The sequence below is a fragment of the Borostomias antarcticus genome (assembly GCF_949987555.1).
Source record: "Borostomias antarcticus genome assembly, chromosome: 34".
Classification (NCBI taxonomy): domain Eukaryota; kingdom Metazoa; phylum Chordata; class Actinopteri; order Stomiiformes; family Stomiidae; genus Borostomias; species Borostomias antarcticus.
In genome coordinates this window covers 1140802-1158040 of record NC_140267.1, presented here as the reverse complement: position 1 = coordinate 1158040, position 17239 = coordinate 1140802, and positions in this window count along the sequence as shown.

Genomic DNA, 17239 nt, shown 5'->3' with positions numbered 1-17239 from the left:
GGGGAGCTGCGGTTCCTGCAGATGTATGTGGATGCCCCCCACATACACTACAGGAGCCCGTTCAAGCATCCTGTCAGTGGGGCAATCGTGACTGCGGGCCTGTCCCACCCCAAGTTCACGAGTGCACTAATGTCAAGGGCACACAGCTACCTGCAACACATGGAGGACCTTGTGGGGAAGCTGCGGTGCCCCTTTGCCCTAAGAATCGAGCAGGTGAGGGTCTACAAGCTCGACTCCCTCCCCCCAGTGCTCAACCCCGCTGATATGTTCAGCAAGTCTGAGGTGGTGCAGCTACTTAAGGATCGGCCCATGGTTGTGCCGTTCCTTACACCAGAGGGGGATGAAGGCGATGGCCTGCCGTCCTTGCTGCACCAGGTGGGTGTATACATGGTCCGTTTTCTTCGGTCACTGTATGAAGAAAACGTCCACAAGGGGGGCTTTGAGCCAAGCTGGAGGGCGTACCAGTTGGCTCGGATCCAGCGGATCCAGATAGTGTGCGACGCCCTGGACTCAGTGCCAGCCGTCATCGGCTCGGCACTGGTCCGTCTCCTCTTAATGGACCTGCAACAGAGGAATGAAGAAACCCTGCTCTCCTCGCTTCAAGGAGAGACTGCACCAGGGTTGCTCAAGGGCGCGCAGTCTGTGGAGAAGCTGTCTGAGGACCTGGTGACCCGGGATGCCTTCCCGGTCCCATGTACCTTTTCCCGGGCACGCACTCTCATCCTGCAGGCAGGGCAGGATGTCGAGAGGTGCCTCGTGGCTGGATTCGTGGCTCTGAGAATCCGCTACTTCCCAGTATTAAGGTACTGGACTGTCAGAAGACAGAGAAAAGTTTCCTGGAATTTCCGGGACTTCGTGGAGCTCCACCATGGCAGTGACTCCCCGTCCGACCTCGCAGTTGCTGCCTCAATGGCTGGGGACATCTGCGTGGAGCTGGAGCGCCGCTCACTGCTATGGTCGAAGAATCTGGAGGTATACCAGGAACACGGCATGCCATGGCTCGGACCTGCAAAGGCCCGGCTGCCGGAGAACATCGGCCAGCACAGGGCCTTCCTTATTCTTACGTTTGTCTAGGCGGTGGCAATCGTAATGAATGGAGGGTTCGTCACGTTCACGGAGCTGCCACCTCTGATCAGGGACATGGGGGTGTCTCAGGCAGAGCTCCAGAAGTGGCGAATCCAGGATCGCTTCAAGATGCCAAAGGTGAGGGGTGTGTCCGTGTGGCGACTTTGCGATGACATCTGCTGGCGGATGAGCGTCGCAACGGTCAGTCCACCTTCCCTTCTGAAGCGGCCTCACTCCTCTGTTGAGGAGGACCCTCAACAGCTGTTTGAGGATGTCCAGGCCCAAGAGACGGAGCACACCAGCACCCTTCTCAGCCCCAGGAGTCGCTCACAGTTCCTGCCTGCCACCTCACACAAGCACTGGTCCTCACTTGAGCTCAGTCTCATCAACCTCAGTGAAGACATGAGCCTCAAGGGTGCTTACAGTCAGTATGTGGAGGCATGTCGCGAACAGAGAATGGCAGTGAGGTCTTACAAGGCCTTCTCTGTGAAGCGGCTGCGGATGAAGGAGGATGTTTAGTGTGGGGTTTTTGTTTGTTTGTTTTAGTTTGTTTGTGGTTGTGTGGTCGGCTTGACCCAACCTTTCTTTTTATTTTGGTTGTGTGTTCGTCTTGACCCAACCTCCTTTCTTTTTATTTTGGTTGTGTGGTCGTCTTGACCCAACCTTTCTTTTTATTTTGGTTGTGTGGTCGTCTTGACCCAACCTCCTTTCTTTTTATTTTGGTTGTGTGGTCGTCTTGACCCAACCTTTCTTTTTATTTTGGTTGTGTGGTCGTCTTGACCCAACCTCCTTTCTTTTTATTTTGGTTGTGTGGTCGTCTTGACCCAACCTTTCTTTTTATTTTGGTTGTGTGGTCGTCTTGACCCAACCTCCTTTCTTTTTATTTTGGTTGTGTGGTCGTCTTGACCCAACCTTTCTTTTTATTTTGGTTGTGTGGTCGTCTTGACCCAACCTTCTTTATTTTTCTTTTGGTTGTGTGGTCGTCTTGACCCAACCTCCTTTTGTTTTCCTTTGGTTGTGTGGTCGTCTTGACCCAACCTCCTTTTGTTTTCTTGTGGAAGTTTTTTGGGGTCTGCGATCTACCACCTCTTTAAGATCTTGGAGAAGGCTAGCCCCATACCCACCACACAGGTGCTTGTTGTCTCGGTGGGCCTGAACAACAAAGACCACGACCCACGCCTCACTTCTGTCAAACAACTACAACCATTAAACAAACAGGCGAAAAGGGTCTTCCCCAATGCAAGCATACAGTGGGGCAAAAAAGTATTTAGTCAGCCACCAATTGTGCAAGTTCTCCCACTTAAAAAGATGAGAGAGGCCTGTAATTTTCATCATAGGTATACCTCAACTATGAGACAAAATGAGAAAAAAAAATCCAGAAAATCACTGATTTTTAAAGAATTTATTTGCAAATTATGGTGGAAAATAAGTATTTGGTCTACAAACAAGCAAGATTTCTGGCTCTCACAGACCTGTAACTTCTTCTTTAAGTGGCTCCTCTGTCCTCCACTCGTTACCTGTATTAATGGCACCTGTTTGAACTCGTTATCAGTATAAAAGACACCTGTCCACAACCTCAAACAGTCACACTCCAAACTCCACTATGGCCAAGACCAAAGAGCTGTCAAAGGACACCAGAAACAAAATTGTAGACCTGCACCAGGCTGGGAAGACTGAATCTGCAATAGGTTAGCAGCTTGGTGTATAGAAATCAACTGTGGGAGCAATTATTAGAAAATGGAAGACATACAAGACCACTGGTAATCTCCCTCGATCTGGGGCTCCACGCAAGATCTCACCCCGTGGGGTCAAAATGATCACAAGAACGGTGAGCAAAAATCCAAGAACCACACGGGGGGACCTAGTGAATGACCTGCAGAGAGCTGGGACCAAAGTAACAAAGGCTACCATCAGTAACACACTACGCCACCAGGGACTCAAATCCTGCAGTGCCAGACGTGTCCCCCTGCTTAAGCCAGTACATGTCCAGGCCCGTATGAGGTTTGCTAGAGAGCATTTGGATGATCCAGAAGAGGATTGGGAGAATGTCATATGGTCAGATGAAACCAAAATAGAACTTTTTGGTAGAAACTCAGCTTCTCGTGTTTGGAGGAGAAAGAATGCCGAGTTGCATCCAAAGAACACCATACCTACTGTGAAGCATGGGGGGGGAAACATCATGCTTTGGGGCTGTTTTTCTAAAAAAGGGACCAGGACGACTGATCCGTGTAAAGGAAAGAATGAATGGGGTCATGTATCGTGAGATTTTGAGTGAAAACCTCCTTCCTCCTTCCATCAGCAAGGGCATTGAAGGTGAAACGTGGCTGGGTCTTTCAGCATGACAATGATCCCAAACACACCGCCCGGGCAACGAAGGAGTGGCTTCATAAGAAGCATTTCAAGGTCCTGGAGTGGCCTAGCCAGTCTCCAGATCTCAACCCCATAGAAAATCTTTGGAGGAAGTTGAAAGTCCGTGTTGCCCAGCGACAGCCCCAAAACATCACTGCTCTAGAGATCTGCATGGAGGAATGGGCCAACATACCAGCAACAGTGTGTGGAAACCTTGTGAAGACTTACAGAAAACGTTTGATCTCTGTCATTGCCAACAAAGGGTATATAACAAAGTATTGAGATTAACTTTTGTTATTGACCAAATACTTATTTTCCACCATAATTTGCAAATAAATTCTTTAAAAATCAAACTGATTTTTTTTCTAATTTTGTCTCTCATAGTTGAGGTATACCTATGATGAAAATTACAGGCCTCATCTTTTTAAGTGGGAGAACTTGCACAATTGGTGGCTGACTAAATACTTTTTTGCCCCACTGTATGCTTGCATTGGGGAAGACCCTTTTCGCCTGTTTGTTTAATAGTTGTAGTTGTTTGACAGAAGTGAGGCGTGGGTCGTGGTCTTTGTTGTTCAGGCCCACCGAGACAACAAGCACCTGTGTGGTGGGTATGGGGCGAGCCTTCTCCAAGATCTTAAAGAGGTGGTAAATGGTAGCCCCTGGATAGCTATCTATCTGGACGAGCAGGTTGGTGTAGGGGGGGATTCTGGCTGTGTGTACTTGGAGGTGTAGATGTGTGTGTGTCTGTGTGCGTGTCTCTGGTGACACCAGCAGGGGCCGCTCTCACCCCGTCATTCCTGGTAAGGTTAGGGTGGGTTAGGAAATATTTATTGAGGCTCAGGCCCCATAACCGCCTGACGGTGGCCACAGTTGGTTAGCCTGAACACCAGGATGCACCACAAAACCAATGAAGGAATCGTAGCTGACGTGTGATGCATCACAAGTCACTCGCACTTGATGGTTGGATCTTCAGTGGCATCCCCATGTCCATTCGATGGTTTGAGAAGTCGAACTGGTGTCCCTTTGTAGTCATTCCAGTTGCAAATAAACTAATATTGAAACTGAGATCTTATTCTTATTTAATAAAGAGGGCTGACAATCTTTTAAAATCAGATTTTAAAACCTAAAAGTAATTATTTCAATTTCCGACTACTGCTAGATTTAACGGAACGAAACGGAATTAGATTTAGGGAAAGCCAATAATCGAACTCCTGGGTGGCTAGTGTGGCTAGTGGCTATCTCTTGTGCATGTCTCCTCCATGGTTCCACTGGTCTTCTGGTCATCTTGAGAAGTGTGAAGCTCCTTTTACAATGTGGGCTCCGTCATTTAAATGAAGGACTTGCTAAATTTAACGGAATAAAGTATAGCGAAAGCCAATTGTTAAACTGTGCTTCTAAGTGAAGGTGGCTGGGACTTCTTGTGCATGCTTCCTCCATGGCTCCAGTAGTCTTCTGGTCATCTTGAGGTGTGAGGGATTCCTTTTATACTGTCAGCTCCGTTCTTCAGTCTGTGGCTCTAGGTTGGATATTGTTATGTAGTACAGGACCCTTCAAGTAAGCTTCCCATTGGATAAAATGACAGAGGTATAAATATTGGTTCCAATATATAAACCTGATCTAAATTAAGTTTTGAAGTGTCTATATATAGAACAAACCAAACCACATCAGAGATAGCGAGTCACCCTTCCTCAGAGGGTAAAGAAAAGACCAGAGTTGGTGAAAAGCAAGAGACTAATTCCACACAGTATATCCCCCGAAATTCATCGAAGCTAAATGTGCGGAAAAAACCTGAAAACCCCAAGAAGAGGGTCACAAAAGAGCTCAGTTTCCTTCCCATAATATCCCCCGAAATTCATCGAAGCTATTTGGGATCGAAACAAGGAAAAGACGTCCAATGTGGGAAAATAAAGTTATTCCATCCCAACACATCCCCCGAAATTCATCGAGGCCGAGCGGGTAGAAACGAAACACCACTCAAGGGAGTGGGGGAGGTGCAATGGACGACCCAGAACATCAGATGACCAAGGCTCCGGCGGTTTGGAAATATTTATTGAGGCTCAGGCCCCGTAACCGCCTGATGGTGGCCACAGTTAGCCTGAACACCAGGATGCACCACGAAACCAATGAAGGAATCGTAGCTGACGTGTGATGCAACAATACAAGTCACTCGCGCTTGAATCAAGAGTGGCCGGATCCGCACTAGCTCCCATAGGGTTAAAAAAGAGGAGAGGAATAAAGCCTGTAGGTCAAGCTTAGAGTACAGGTTATGGTTTGTTATTAAAACTGTAAGTTCAGGATTAGATGTTAAGGTTACAGTAGAGGTTAGGGTTAGGTATATTCGCCTATAAGGTTAGGGTTAGAGCAAAGGTTTGGGTTAGGCTTAGGTATATTAATCTGTAAATTAAGGTCAGAGCAGGGGTTAGGTTTAGGTATAAAGACCAGGGGCCTCATTTATCAAAGAGCGTGTAAATTCTGGTGTAAAAGAGGGCGTACTACGAAAACGCGGAAAATGCGAAATGTAGCGTACGACGAGAATATTTACACGCTTTTCGGATCTATCAAAAATGTCGTACGCCATTTCCTGCACGAGAAATCCGAGACTGGCGGAGAAGAGAGCGTATGCGCACGCGCCCCGTATTATGCCCTCGCCACGCCCTAATCCAACCATATATGGTCAAAACCATGAGTGGCCAAACGTGGTTTCCCGGAAGGAACCGGCTTAAAAAGCTAGCGTGGAGCACCCAGGCGGGACATTGAAACATGGAACGAAGGGGGAAAAAGCGGAACTTTTCAGAGACGGAGGTGCATGTGCTAGTTGGTGAGGTCCACGCGAGGAAGGCAATCCTCTTCGGAAGGTATAAATCGCCTACCTTTGTCTGATTGCTCCTACAGCTTAGTAGCCTAGTTTAGCTACGTGTTGTGCATCTAGGATTGGGCATACACGGACATACTGTAACATGTGGCTGCGAGGGAAGCAAACATTCCCAACATCATGTGGCCGGCTATGATTGATTTAGGACCACAAACATGGAACAATAACCCCAGATGATCACTTCATAATGTTGGACCACATGGGAGATTAATACTCTCCCATCTAATCAGCTATGGCCCGGGCCTCACCAACAAGCGCAAAGGCACTGAGTGGTTGGAGGTGGCGAGGGCGGTCAACGAGGCCGGCGCCACAGGGAGGAGTGCCACAGAGGTCAGGAAGAAGTGGACGGACCTGAAGGTGGGTGTCATTCCTGTAATAGCCTACATCTAATCTCATACCCATGTGTACCCTCCTACCACAACGTGTGTAGTGCAATGTAAACACTAGCATTGTTACAGAGGGAGGCCAAGAAGCGCATTACTGCCCACAGACAGGCAGTAGTGCGCACCGGTGGGGGCCCGGCAGCACCCCCTCCCACGCCGTTGGACGACACCATTGAGGTGATCATAGGCCGTGAATGCACGGATGGTGTCGTCCCGGTGGACGAGGGGGAGGGGGAGGAGTCGGACAGGACAGTCACTGCAGACGACCCCGGTAAATCACACTCAACCATTTATTAAGCTGGCAACAGACAAACATAACTAATACATATGGCTTCACCATAGAAGGTGTCTTGGAAAATAAGGTTAACTGAAAAACCCCAACTAAATTAAATCTTGTTTTCCCAGACTCTGAGGTGGGGTGGGACTCAGAGGAGGGGGAGTCTGCAATGATCCTGGACCTGACGGTCGTGCCCCCGCCGGTTGCAGCCTCCACCTCCAGCGCCACGACCTCCAGTGCCTCCACCTCCAGCGCGCCGGGCCTCCACCTCCAGTGCCATCTCCACCACCAGTGCCTCCAGCGCCTCCGTCTCCAGCATGGCGTCCTTCACCGCCCACGCCTCCACCTCTGGCTCCACCGCCTGGTCCATGCCTCCACCGCCCGGTCCACGCCTCCACCGCCCACGCCTCCCCCGCCCGGTCCACGTCTCCACCGCCCGGTCCACGCCTCCGCCGCCCACGTCCACGCCTCCACTTCCCGGTCCACACCTCCACCACTGGCTCCAGCGCCCCGGTCCCTGCTGCCAGCGTCCCTGTCCCTGGGGAAGACCGTCTGGGCTCCCTCTCTGACGCGGTGCTTGAGGCCCAGACGGACGCCCTAGGGGCCCAGAGGGACATGGCAGAAGGGATTGGGGCGGTTGTGCAGCAGTTGGTGGAGGTCACAACAGTTCTCCACCAGGGCCAACAGGACATTCTCACTGCACTTCATACACTCACACATGCTGTCACGGCCCACACACAGTCAGTCACTTCCACACTCACGGACCTCACACAGTCACTCACTACCACACTCACAGACCTCACACAGTCACTCACAAACGCACTCACACACCTCACACAGTCACTCACCAACCCCCAATAAAATGGTTAATGTGAATCTTACTTGTCAGGTGTTCATAGTTGTTGCATTGCCTCAGCGCGGGCCCTTTGGCCCCGCTGGTACCCCTCATGACGTGGAGGAGGCAGAGGGGCTGGGTCCACATTCTGGCGTGGGAGGAGGGCCGGAGGGAGGTGCACTCCGCGCCGTACTGCCACGTTGTGGAGGATGGTACATGCCCGGATGATGGTACAGACTTTGGTCGGGTGGTAGAGGAGTCTACCACCCGACGAATCCAGGCAGCGCCATCGGCCCTTGAGGAGGCCGATGGTGCGCTCCACGACATTGCGTGTCCGGGCATGTACCTCATTGAACTGGGTCTCCTGCTCAGTCTGAGGGGCCGGGAAGGGAACCAGCAGCCACTCCCTCAGGTAGTAGCCACTGTCGCCTGTGGGTGACAGAATCATCAGTCAGAACTGGTTCTCATTCTTATCAGGTTTGAATATGTATATTGGCATATGCACTCACCGACAAGCCAGCCGTCACGCGCAGCGCCTGCCTCCAGTCTAGCCCCTACCCTGCTGTGTGCCAGGATGAACGAATCATGTGTGGAGCCAGGCCACCGTGCCACTACACCTGTGATGAGCATGTCGGCGTCACATATGATTTGGGCATTTATGGTGTGCACATTTTTCCGATTCACATAGACGTATTCATTATTGGATGGTGCCCTTATCAATATGTGGGTGCAGTCAATGGCCCCAATCACATTGGGGAGACCGGCCATTGCTGCAAATCGCCTTTTGGTGTCGGCCTGCTCCTCCACAGAGTAAGGGAACCGGATGTACCTAGCGTGCATCCTGAGGATGCCATCCCAGACTGCAGGCATGATGGCGCTCAGTGACGGCTGAGATATTCCAGACCTATGGGGGAAATATTTAGCAGGATTAGATCATACCCAGCAGGGGCCAAGGATGAGCAAACTAATGTTGAGTTATCAGACACATTACACACCTGTCGGCTAGTTCCCGCTGGTATGTCCCGGTTGCCAGGAAACCCAGCGTGGTCAGTACCTGTGCCAGGACAAGTGGATTTACATCACTTCATTATGTCCAAATGTTCACAGCACATTCTTCATTATTATTGGGAGTGCTGCCTTGGCATCATTATTCTATATGGTATGTGGTCCGTAGGCCTACCTGTGTTGGCACGGATGTTGCGTGGGTGCGCCGGGTGCTCCGTTCCAATGCTGGACCCAGTTCAGCACATAGCTCCAAGAGCACGGCTCTTGGTAGTCTATATCGGCTTATTAGCCAGTCATCATCATGGGCCAGCAGATCGTGTTGGTCGCGGAACACCCGCTCCCTCCTAATCCTCCTCCTCCCACCGTCGGCGCGTGCATTCTCAACTAGCAGTACTAGTAGCGCAGGATTCATGTTGTCTAGCTTTACGCACAGGGGGACTTTCATTTATATGCCTAGCGGACAGCAAACAGCTGCACATGATCACATATTGATGACAATCTAATTGGTCAATTATTGGCATTTGATGTAGTGCCTGCATTAAGTGTGTGACATATTGCGCGGAAGGGTTTGGGACAGCGCATAGGTTCAGTTTGGGGAACAAATCCATATCGGAGCATGAATGAGCCGGTTAGAGGACACGTCTAATCTTGCATTGCGATATATGTTTGTGCTGAATTGGGCTATTAGCCTACATGTTTGTGCGTTCATGAACTGTCGCTCTTATTCTCTCCGTCAAACATAGTAATTCACCGACGCACCACCTGCGTCGCCAGTTCCCCCTGTGTTCAAAAAGGGCGTAGAACACCGTGTAAATCGGTACGACAACTTGAGAGGTGTCGTACAAAAGCGCGGAGAAAGGCGACTAAATTTCCGCCCTTTCGGCTTGATAAATCGCAATGTGGGGGGGGCAAATGGCGTACGCCTGAAATCGCGAAAAAGACCGTGTAAAAGAAGGCGTACCTCAATGATAAATGAGGCCCCAGGGGCCTCATTTATCAAAGAGCGTGTAAATTCTGGTGTAAAAGAGGGCGTACGACGAAAACGCGGAAAATGCGAAATGTAGCGTACGACGAGAATATTTACACGCTTTTCGGATCTATCAAAAATGTCGTACGCCATTTCCTGCACGAGAAATCCGAGACTGGCGGAGAAGAGAGCGTATGCGCACGCGCCCCGTGTTCCGCCCTCGCCACGCCCTAATCCAACCATATATGGTCAAAACCATGAGTGGCCAAACGTGGTTTCCCGGAAGGAATCGGCTTAAAAAGCTAGCGTGGAGCACCCAGGCGGGACATTGAAACATGGAACGAAGGGGGAAAAAGAGGAACTTTTCGGAGACGGAGGTGCATGTGCTAGTTGGTGAGGTCCACGCGAGGAAGGCAATCCTCTTCGGAAGGTATTAATAGCCTACCTTTGTCTGATTGCTCCTACAGCTTAGTAGCCTAGTTTAGCTACGTGTTGTGCATCTAGGATTTGGCATACACGGACATACTGTAACATGTGGCTGTGAGGGAAGCAAACATTCCCAACATCATGTGGCCGGCTATGATTGATTTAGGACCACAAACATGGAACAATAACCCCAGATGATCACTTCATAATGTTGGACCACATTAGACATTGTCCCCCATGGGAGATTAATACTCTCCCATCTAATCAGCTATGGCCCGGGCCTCACCAACAAGCGCAAAGGCACTGAGTGGTTGGAGGTGGCGAGGGCGGTCAATGAGGCCGGCGCCACAGGGAGGAGTGCCACGGAGGTCAGGAAAAAGTGGACTGACCTGAAGGTGGGTGTCATTCCTGTAATAGCCTACATCTAATCTCATACCCATGTGTACCCTCCTACCACAACGTGTGTAGTGCAATGTTAACACTAGCATTGTTACAGAGGGAGGCCAAGAAGCGCATTACTGCCCACAGGCAGGCAGTAGTGCGCACCGGTGGGGGCCCGGCACCACCCCCTCCCACGCCGTTGGACGACACCATCGCGTTGATCATAGGCCGTGAATGCACGGATGGTGTCGTCCCGGTGGACGAGGGGGAGGGGGAGGAGTCGGACAGGACAGTCACTGCAGACGAACCCGGTAAATCACACTTAACCATTTATTTAGCTGGCAACAGACAAACATACCAAATACATATGGCTTCACCATAGAAGGTGTCTTGGAAAATAAGGTTCACAGAAAAACCCCAACTAAATGAAATATTGTTTTCCCAGACTCTGACGTGGGGTGGGACTCAGAGGAGGGGGAGTTTGCAGTGATCCTGGACCTGACGGTCGTCCCCCCGCCGGTTGCAGCCTCCACCTCCAGCGCCACGACCTCCAGTGCCTCCACCTCCAGCGCGCCGGCCTCCACCTCCAGTGCCATCTCCACCACCAGTGCCTCCAGCACCTCCATCTCCAGCATGGCGTCCTTCACCGCCCACGCCTCCACCTCTGGCTCCACCGCCTGGTCCATGCCTCCACCTCCACTCCGCCCGGTCCACGCCTCCACCGCCCACGCCTCCCCCGCCCGGTCCACGCCTCCACCGCCCACGTCCACGCCTCCACTTCCCGGTCCACGCCTCCACCACTGGCTCCAGCGCCCCGGTCCCTGCTGCCAGCGTCCCTGTCCCTGGGGAAGACCGTCTGGGCTTCATCTCTGACGCGGTGCTGGAGGCCCAGACGGACGCCCTAGGGGCCCAGAGGGACATGGCAGAAGGGATTGGGGCGGTTGTGCAGCAGTTGGTGGAGGTCACAACAGTTCTCCACCAGGGCCAACAGGACATTCTCACTGCACTTCATACACTCACACATGCTGTCACGGCCCACACACAGTCAGTCACTTCCACACTCACGGACCTCACACAGTCACTTACAGACCTCACACAGTCACTCACAAACGCACTCGCACACCTCACACAGTCACTCACCAACCCCCAATAAAATGGTTAATGTGAATCTTACTTGTCGGGTGTTCATAGTTGTTGCATTGCCTCAGCGCGGGCCCTTTGGCCCCGCTGCTACCCCTCATGACGGGGAGGGGGCTGAGGGGCTGGGTCCACATTCTGGGGTGGGAGGAGGCCCGGAGGGAGGTGCACTCCGCGCCGTACTGCCACGTTGTGGAGGATGGTACATGCCCGGATGATGGTACAGACTTTGGTCGGGTGGTAGAGGAGTCTACCACCCGACGAATCTAGGCAGCGCCATCGGCCCTTGAGGAGACATGCGTGTCCGGGCATGTACCTCATTGAACTGGGTCTCCTGCTCATTCTCAGGGGCCGGGAAGGGAACCAGCAGCCACTCCCTCAGGTAGTAGCCACTGTCGCCTGTGGGTGACAGAATCATCAGTCAGAACTGGTTCTCATTCTTATCAGGTTTGAATATGTATATTGGCATATGCACTCACCGACAAGCCAGCCGTCACGCGCAGCGCCTGCCTCCAGTCTAGCCCCTACCCTGCTGTGTGCCAGGATGAACGAATCATGTGTGGAGCCAGGCCACCGTGCCACTACACCTGTGATGAGCATGTCGGCGTCACATATGATTTGGGCATTTATGGTGTGCACATTTTTCCGATTCACATAGACGTATTCATTATTGGACAGTGCCCTTATCAATATGTGGGTGCAGTCAATGGCCCCAATCACATTGGGGAGACCGGCCATTGCTGCAAATCGCCTTTTGGTGTCGGCCTGCTCCTCCACAGAGTAAAGGAACCTGATGTACCTAGCGTGCATCCTGAGAATGCCATCCCAGACTGCAGGCATGATGGCGCTCAGTGACGGCTGAGATATCCCAGACCTATGGGGGAAATATTTAGCAGGATTAGATCATACCCAGCAGGGGCTTCGGTCCCAAGGATGAGCAAACTAATGTTGAGTTATCAGACACATTACACACCTGTCGGCTAGTTCCCGCTGGTATGTCCCGGTTGCCAGGAAACCCAGCGTGGTCAGTACCTGTGCCAGGACAAGTGGATTTACATGACTTCATTATGTCCAAATGTTCACAGCACATTCTTCATTATTTTTGGGAGTGCTGCCTTGGCCTCATTATTCTATATGGTCCGTAGGCCTACCTGTGTTGGCACGGATGTTGCGTGGGTGCGCCGGGTGCTCCGTTCCAATGCTGGACCCAGTTCAGCACATAGCTGCAAGAGAACGGCTCTTGGTAGTCTATATCGGCTTATTAGCCAGTCATCATCATGGGCCAGCAGATCGTGTTGGTCGCGGAACACCCGCTCCCTCCTAATCCTCCTCCTCCCACCATCGGCGCGTGCATGCTCTACTAGCAGTAGCGCAGGATTCATGTTGTCTAGCTTTACGCACAGGGGGACTGTCATTTATATGCCTAGCGGACAGCAAACAGCTGCACATGATCACATATTAATGACAATCTAATTGATCAATTATTGCTGTTTGATGGAGTGCCTGCATTAGGTGTGTGACATATAGCGCGGAAAGGTTTGGGACAGCGCATAGGTTCAGTTTGGGGAACAAATCCATATCGGACCATGAATGAGCCGGTTAGAGGACACGTCTAATCTTGCATTGCGATATATGTTTGTGCTGAATTGGGCTATTAGCCTACATGATTGTGCGTTCAGAAACTGTCGCTCTTATTCTCTCCATCAAACATTGTAATTCCCCCTGTGTTCAAAAAGGGTGTAGAAAACCGTGTAAATCGGTACGGCTACTTGAGAGGTGTCCTACAAAAGCGCGTAGAAAGGCGACTAAATTTTCGCCCTTTCGGCTTGATAGATCACGCTGTGGGGGGGGAAAATGGCGTACGCCTGAAATCGCGGAAAAGACCGTGTAAAAGAAGGCGTACCTCAATGATAAATGAGGCCCCTGGTCGGTGTGTACTTGGAGGTGTATGTGTGTATAGATGTGTGTGTGTCTGTGTGCGTGTCTCTGGTGACACCAGCAGGGGCCGCTCTCACCCCGTCATTCCTGGTAAGGTTAGGGTTAGGAAATATTTATTGAGGCTTAGGCCCTGTAACCGCCTGACGGTGGCCACAGTTGGTTAGCCTGAACACCAGGATGCACCACGAAACCAATGAAGGAATCGTAGCTGACGTGTGATGCATCACAAGTCACTCGCGCTTGATGGTTGGATCTTCAGTGGCATCCCCATGTCCATTCGATGGTTTGAGAAGTCGAACTGGTGTCCCTTTGTAGTCATTCCAGTTGCAAATAAACTAATATTGAAACTGAGATCTAATTCTTATTTAATAAAGAGGGCTGACAATCTTTTAAAATCAGATTTTAAAACCTAAAAGTAACTAGGGCTGCGAGCAGCAGTGAGCGGGCCCTCGCACCCCACGCGTGTCGGGGTGCTGCGCCGTTAAAGGCTGTGCTATTTCGGTGTGCAGTACTGAGAGAAACTTCCTGTCACCAGTAGGTGGCGCTCTAGGCGTGACTCAATACCGAAGCATAGATGTGTTCAGGACGGTACCTTGATGAAGCGTGAGAAATGTTGAGTAAATCGGATAACGTATGTAGGAGTTATGAGGACTTCCTGTTTCACCAGTAGGTGGCGCTCTAGGCGTGACTCAATACCGAAGCATAGATGTGTTCAGGACGGTACCTTGATGAAGCGTGAGAAATGTTGAGTAAATCGGATAACGTATGTAGGAGTTATGAGGACTTCCTGTTTCACCAATAGGTGGCGCTATAAGTATTACGCAATACTGAAACATAGATGTGTTCAGGACGGTACCTTGATGAAGCGTGAGAAATTTTGTGTAAATCGGACAATAGCTGAATCCCAATCTGAGTGCGCAAACCGCACTTGCGGCCCCTCGCACTTGTGGCCTGAGGCCTGAGCACTTAATTGACGTCAGCTGGAAGGGCCAGAGGGTGCAAGGGCGCTGAATTGCATAAAGGGTATGGGACAGCACTTCCAGCGGGGCACATGACTGACGTCAGATTTAAAGATGCAGGGACTCTGTATTGTTCTTTATCTCCTTCAGCATCTGCGACGGAGGCAGCGTTTGAGGAGGCGCAGAAGGATCCACATCAATTCTGCGGAGGAAAGTAATGGCCAACTGGCAAACACTGCTTGTGTTGGCCAGTTACTGGCCATGGTGACTGGAATACAGGTAATTAACAACTACACATTGAACTACTGTCCTAGTTAACCCAACATCATATCTAGGGAAAAAAAGGTGATGCAGACACTGTAACAATTCAGTGTAAATGGGAAAAGTGCTTTATAAAGTTTGTTTGTTTGATTGATTGATAGATAATAGGCCACAACCCCTTGATTGCATGTGTGTGATATGCAGCATCTGAAATCCCTGTCCACTCACTCACTCACTCACTTACATATTACTCTCTTGCACCCCCAGGCCCACCCACGCGGCCCATACACCAGGCTAAACAGGCTGGCGCCTGCCCTGAGGGTCTACCTGGACCCTGAGAGAGACATGAGGCCTGACTTCAGGTTGTCTCGACAGGCCTTCAATGGTGTACTGGGCCTCCTGCACCAGGAGAAGGACCATGGCTGGGGACACAACCTGGAAGTGCTCGTGTTCATCTTCTGGCTGGCCCATGCAGCGTCCTACCGGGTGACGGCGCGGGCCTTTGACATCCCCAAGAGCACCATCCACAGAGTGGTGCACAGGATCGGCAAGAGGGTCCGAAAGGCCAGGTCCAAGATCATCTGCTTCCCCCCCCCAGACACCCTTGACACAGTGGGTCAGGGATTCGGCCGGCTGGCCCGCCATGGGGCCTTCACCAGGGCAGTAGGGGCCATCGATGGATGCCACATTCGCATCAAGCCCCCAAAGCGGAACAAGGTAGACTACTTTAATTACAAGCAGTTCTACTCCATCCAGCTCCAGGCCATCTGCGACAGCAGCGGGAGGTTCCTGGATGTGTTTGTGGGCTATCCAGGGTCGGTGCATGACACGCGCATCCTGCGCAACAGCCCGGTGTACACCCACTCCCTGTACCCCCCACCTGGCTACTTCCTGCTGGGAGATGGAGGCTACCCTTGCCTGGAGCAGCCCATCTCCATTGTGACGCCGTACAGGCGTCCTGTGCAAGGCAGGGTGCAGGAAAGATTCAACGTGGCGCACTCCAGAGGACGCCACATCATCGAGAGGAGCTTTGGAATGATGAAGGCTCGTTGGCGCTCCATCTTTTTTAAGGCGCTGGAGGTGAGGGTAGGCTTCTGCTCCGATGTTGTCCTGGCCTGCACAGTCCTCCACAACATCTGCCTCAGCCATGGGGACATCATGGAGCTGCCTGAGGATGACCTGGAACAACCTGGTCCCCCTGCGCCACTTGTCCAGGAGCTGACCCAGGAGAGGAGTGGGGCCCACATCAGGGAGAGGCTGTGTGCCCAGGTGTCCGCACCCCAGAACCTGCTGGACCTGTTAGCCCACCATGACTACTGCAGGAGTTGAGTCTTCATTTTGTTGGTGGCCTCTTTTTTCCCTTCAGTTTTCTTATTCCCACAAGATGGATGATTTTCAGTTGAGGCATGATGGGACTGATTAGCGGTTTTTCACTTTAGATGCATAATGGGACTGATCCTTTTTTGTGGGGGGGGGGGGGGGGGGGGATGTCATATTTCAGTTCTGAACAGTCCATGCAGTTAACATTTGTCACAGACCACATGCCTATTTTCCACCACACGGTCCATCCCTTGTCGTGGGGTGGTGGCTTGCGTGCCTCAGTGACCCTGAGAGCTGTGCCAGGGTCACCCATGCTGGCCAGATCAAAGGGTAGAGGCCAGACCAATTGGACCACCTCACCCCAGAGGTTAAATGGGTGCATAGGGCCAACAATCCTATCTACTAAACAGGTACTTGTGTAACTCTTGCTGATCAAACTGGGATAATTCCAGTAAGTGTGGGGGAATTGCACTTGTTTCACCTGGCATCGGCATCCCAGGTCTCCCACAACTACAGTACATCTGTTACACTTGCATCATCCATGTCTTCCCTTTCTGTTCTGTGCAAATAAAGCCATGTTTAACCACATCACTGCCTACGACTCTTGTGTGTGCGTTGTCAAGGCAGTCATGATCACATAGGTCATTTGTCACAAGTCAAAGCCAAACTTGGGAGTATTCAGGCTTTACTTGGAAACGGTGAATTGTAAGTCTTGACTGTAAAAAAGGGAAACATGATATGACCAAACCCACTACTGTTTTTGCTAAGGAACTCTTCATCCATTTCATGTTCACATCCATGTAGATGCTCCTAATTTCCTAATTGCAGCACATGTACAGTGACATATCAAATCAGAATCTATACAGAATGAAAACATTTCCATGGCACTCCCACATCCCCCCTCTGAGCAATCATTTGCAAGGATCATGCAAGAGGTGGCAATACCATAAAACTGCACTGACACAGATGTGGTGCAACATGTGATTATTAAATGAAGCCTCCCTGGGTCCAAAAGGTCAAAATATGAATGAGTAATAAAAGCAAGACAATAAAACATGTGGCAC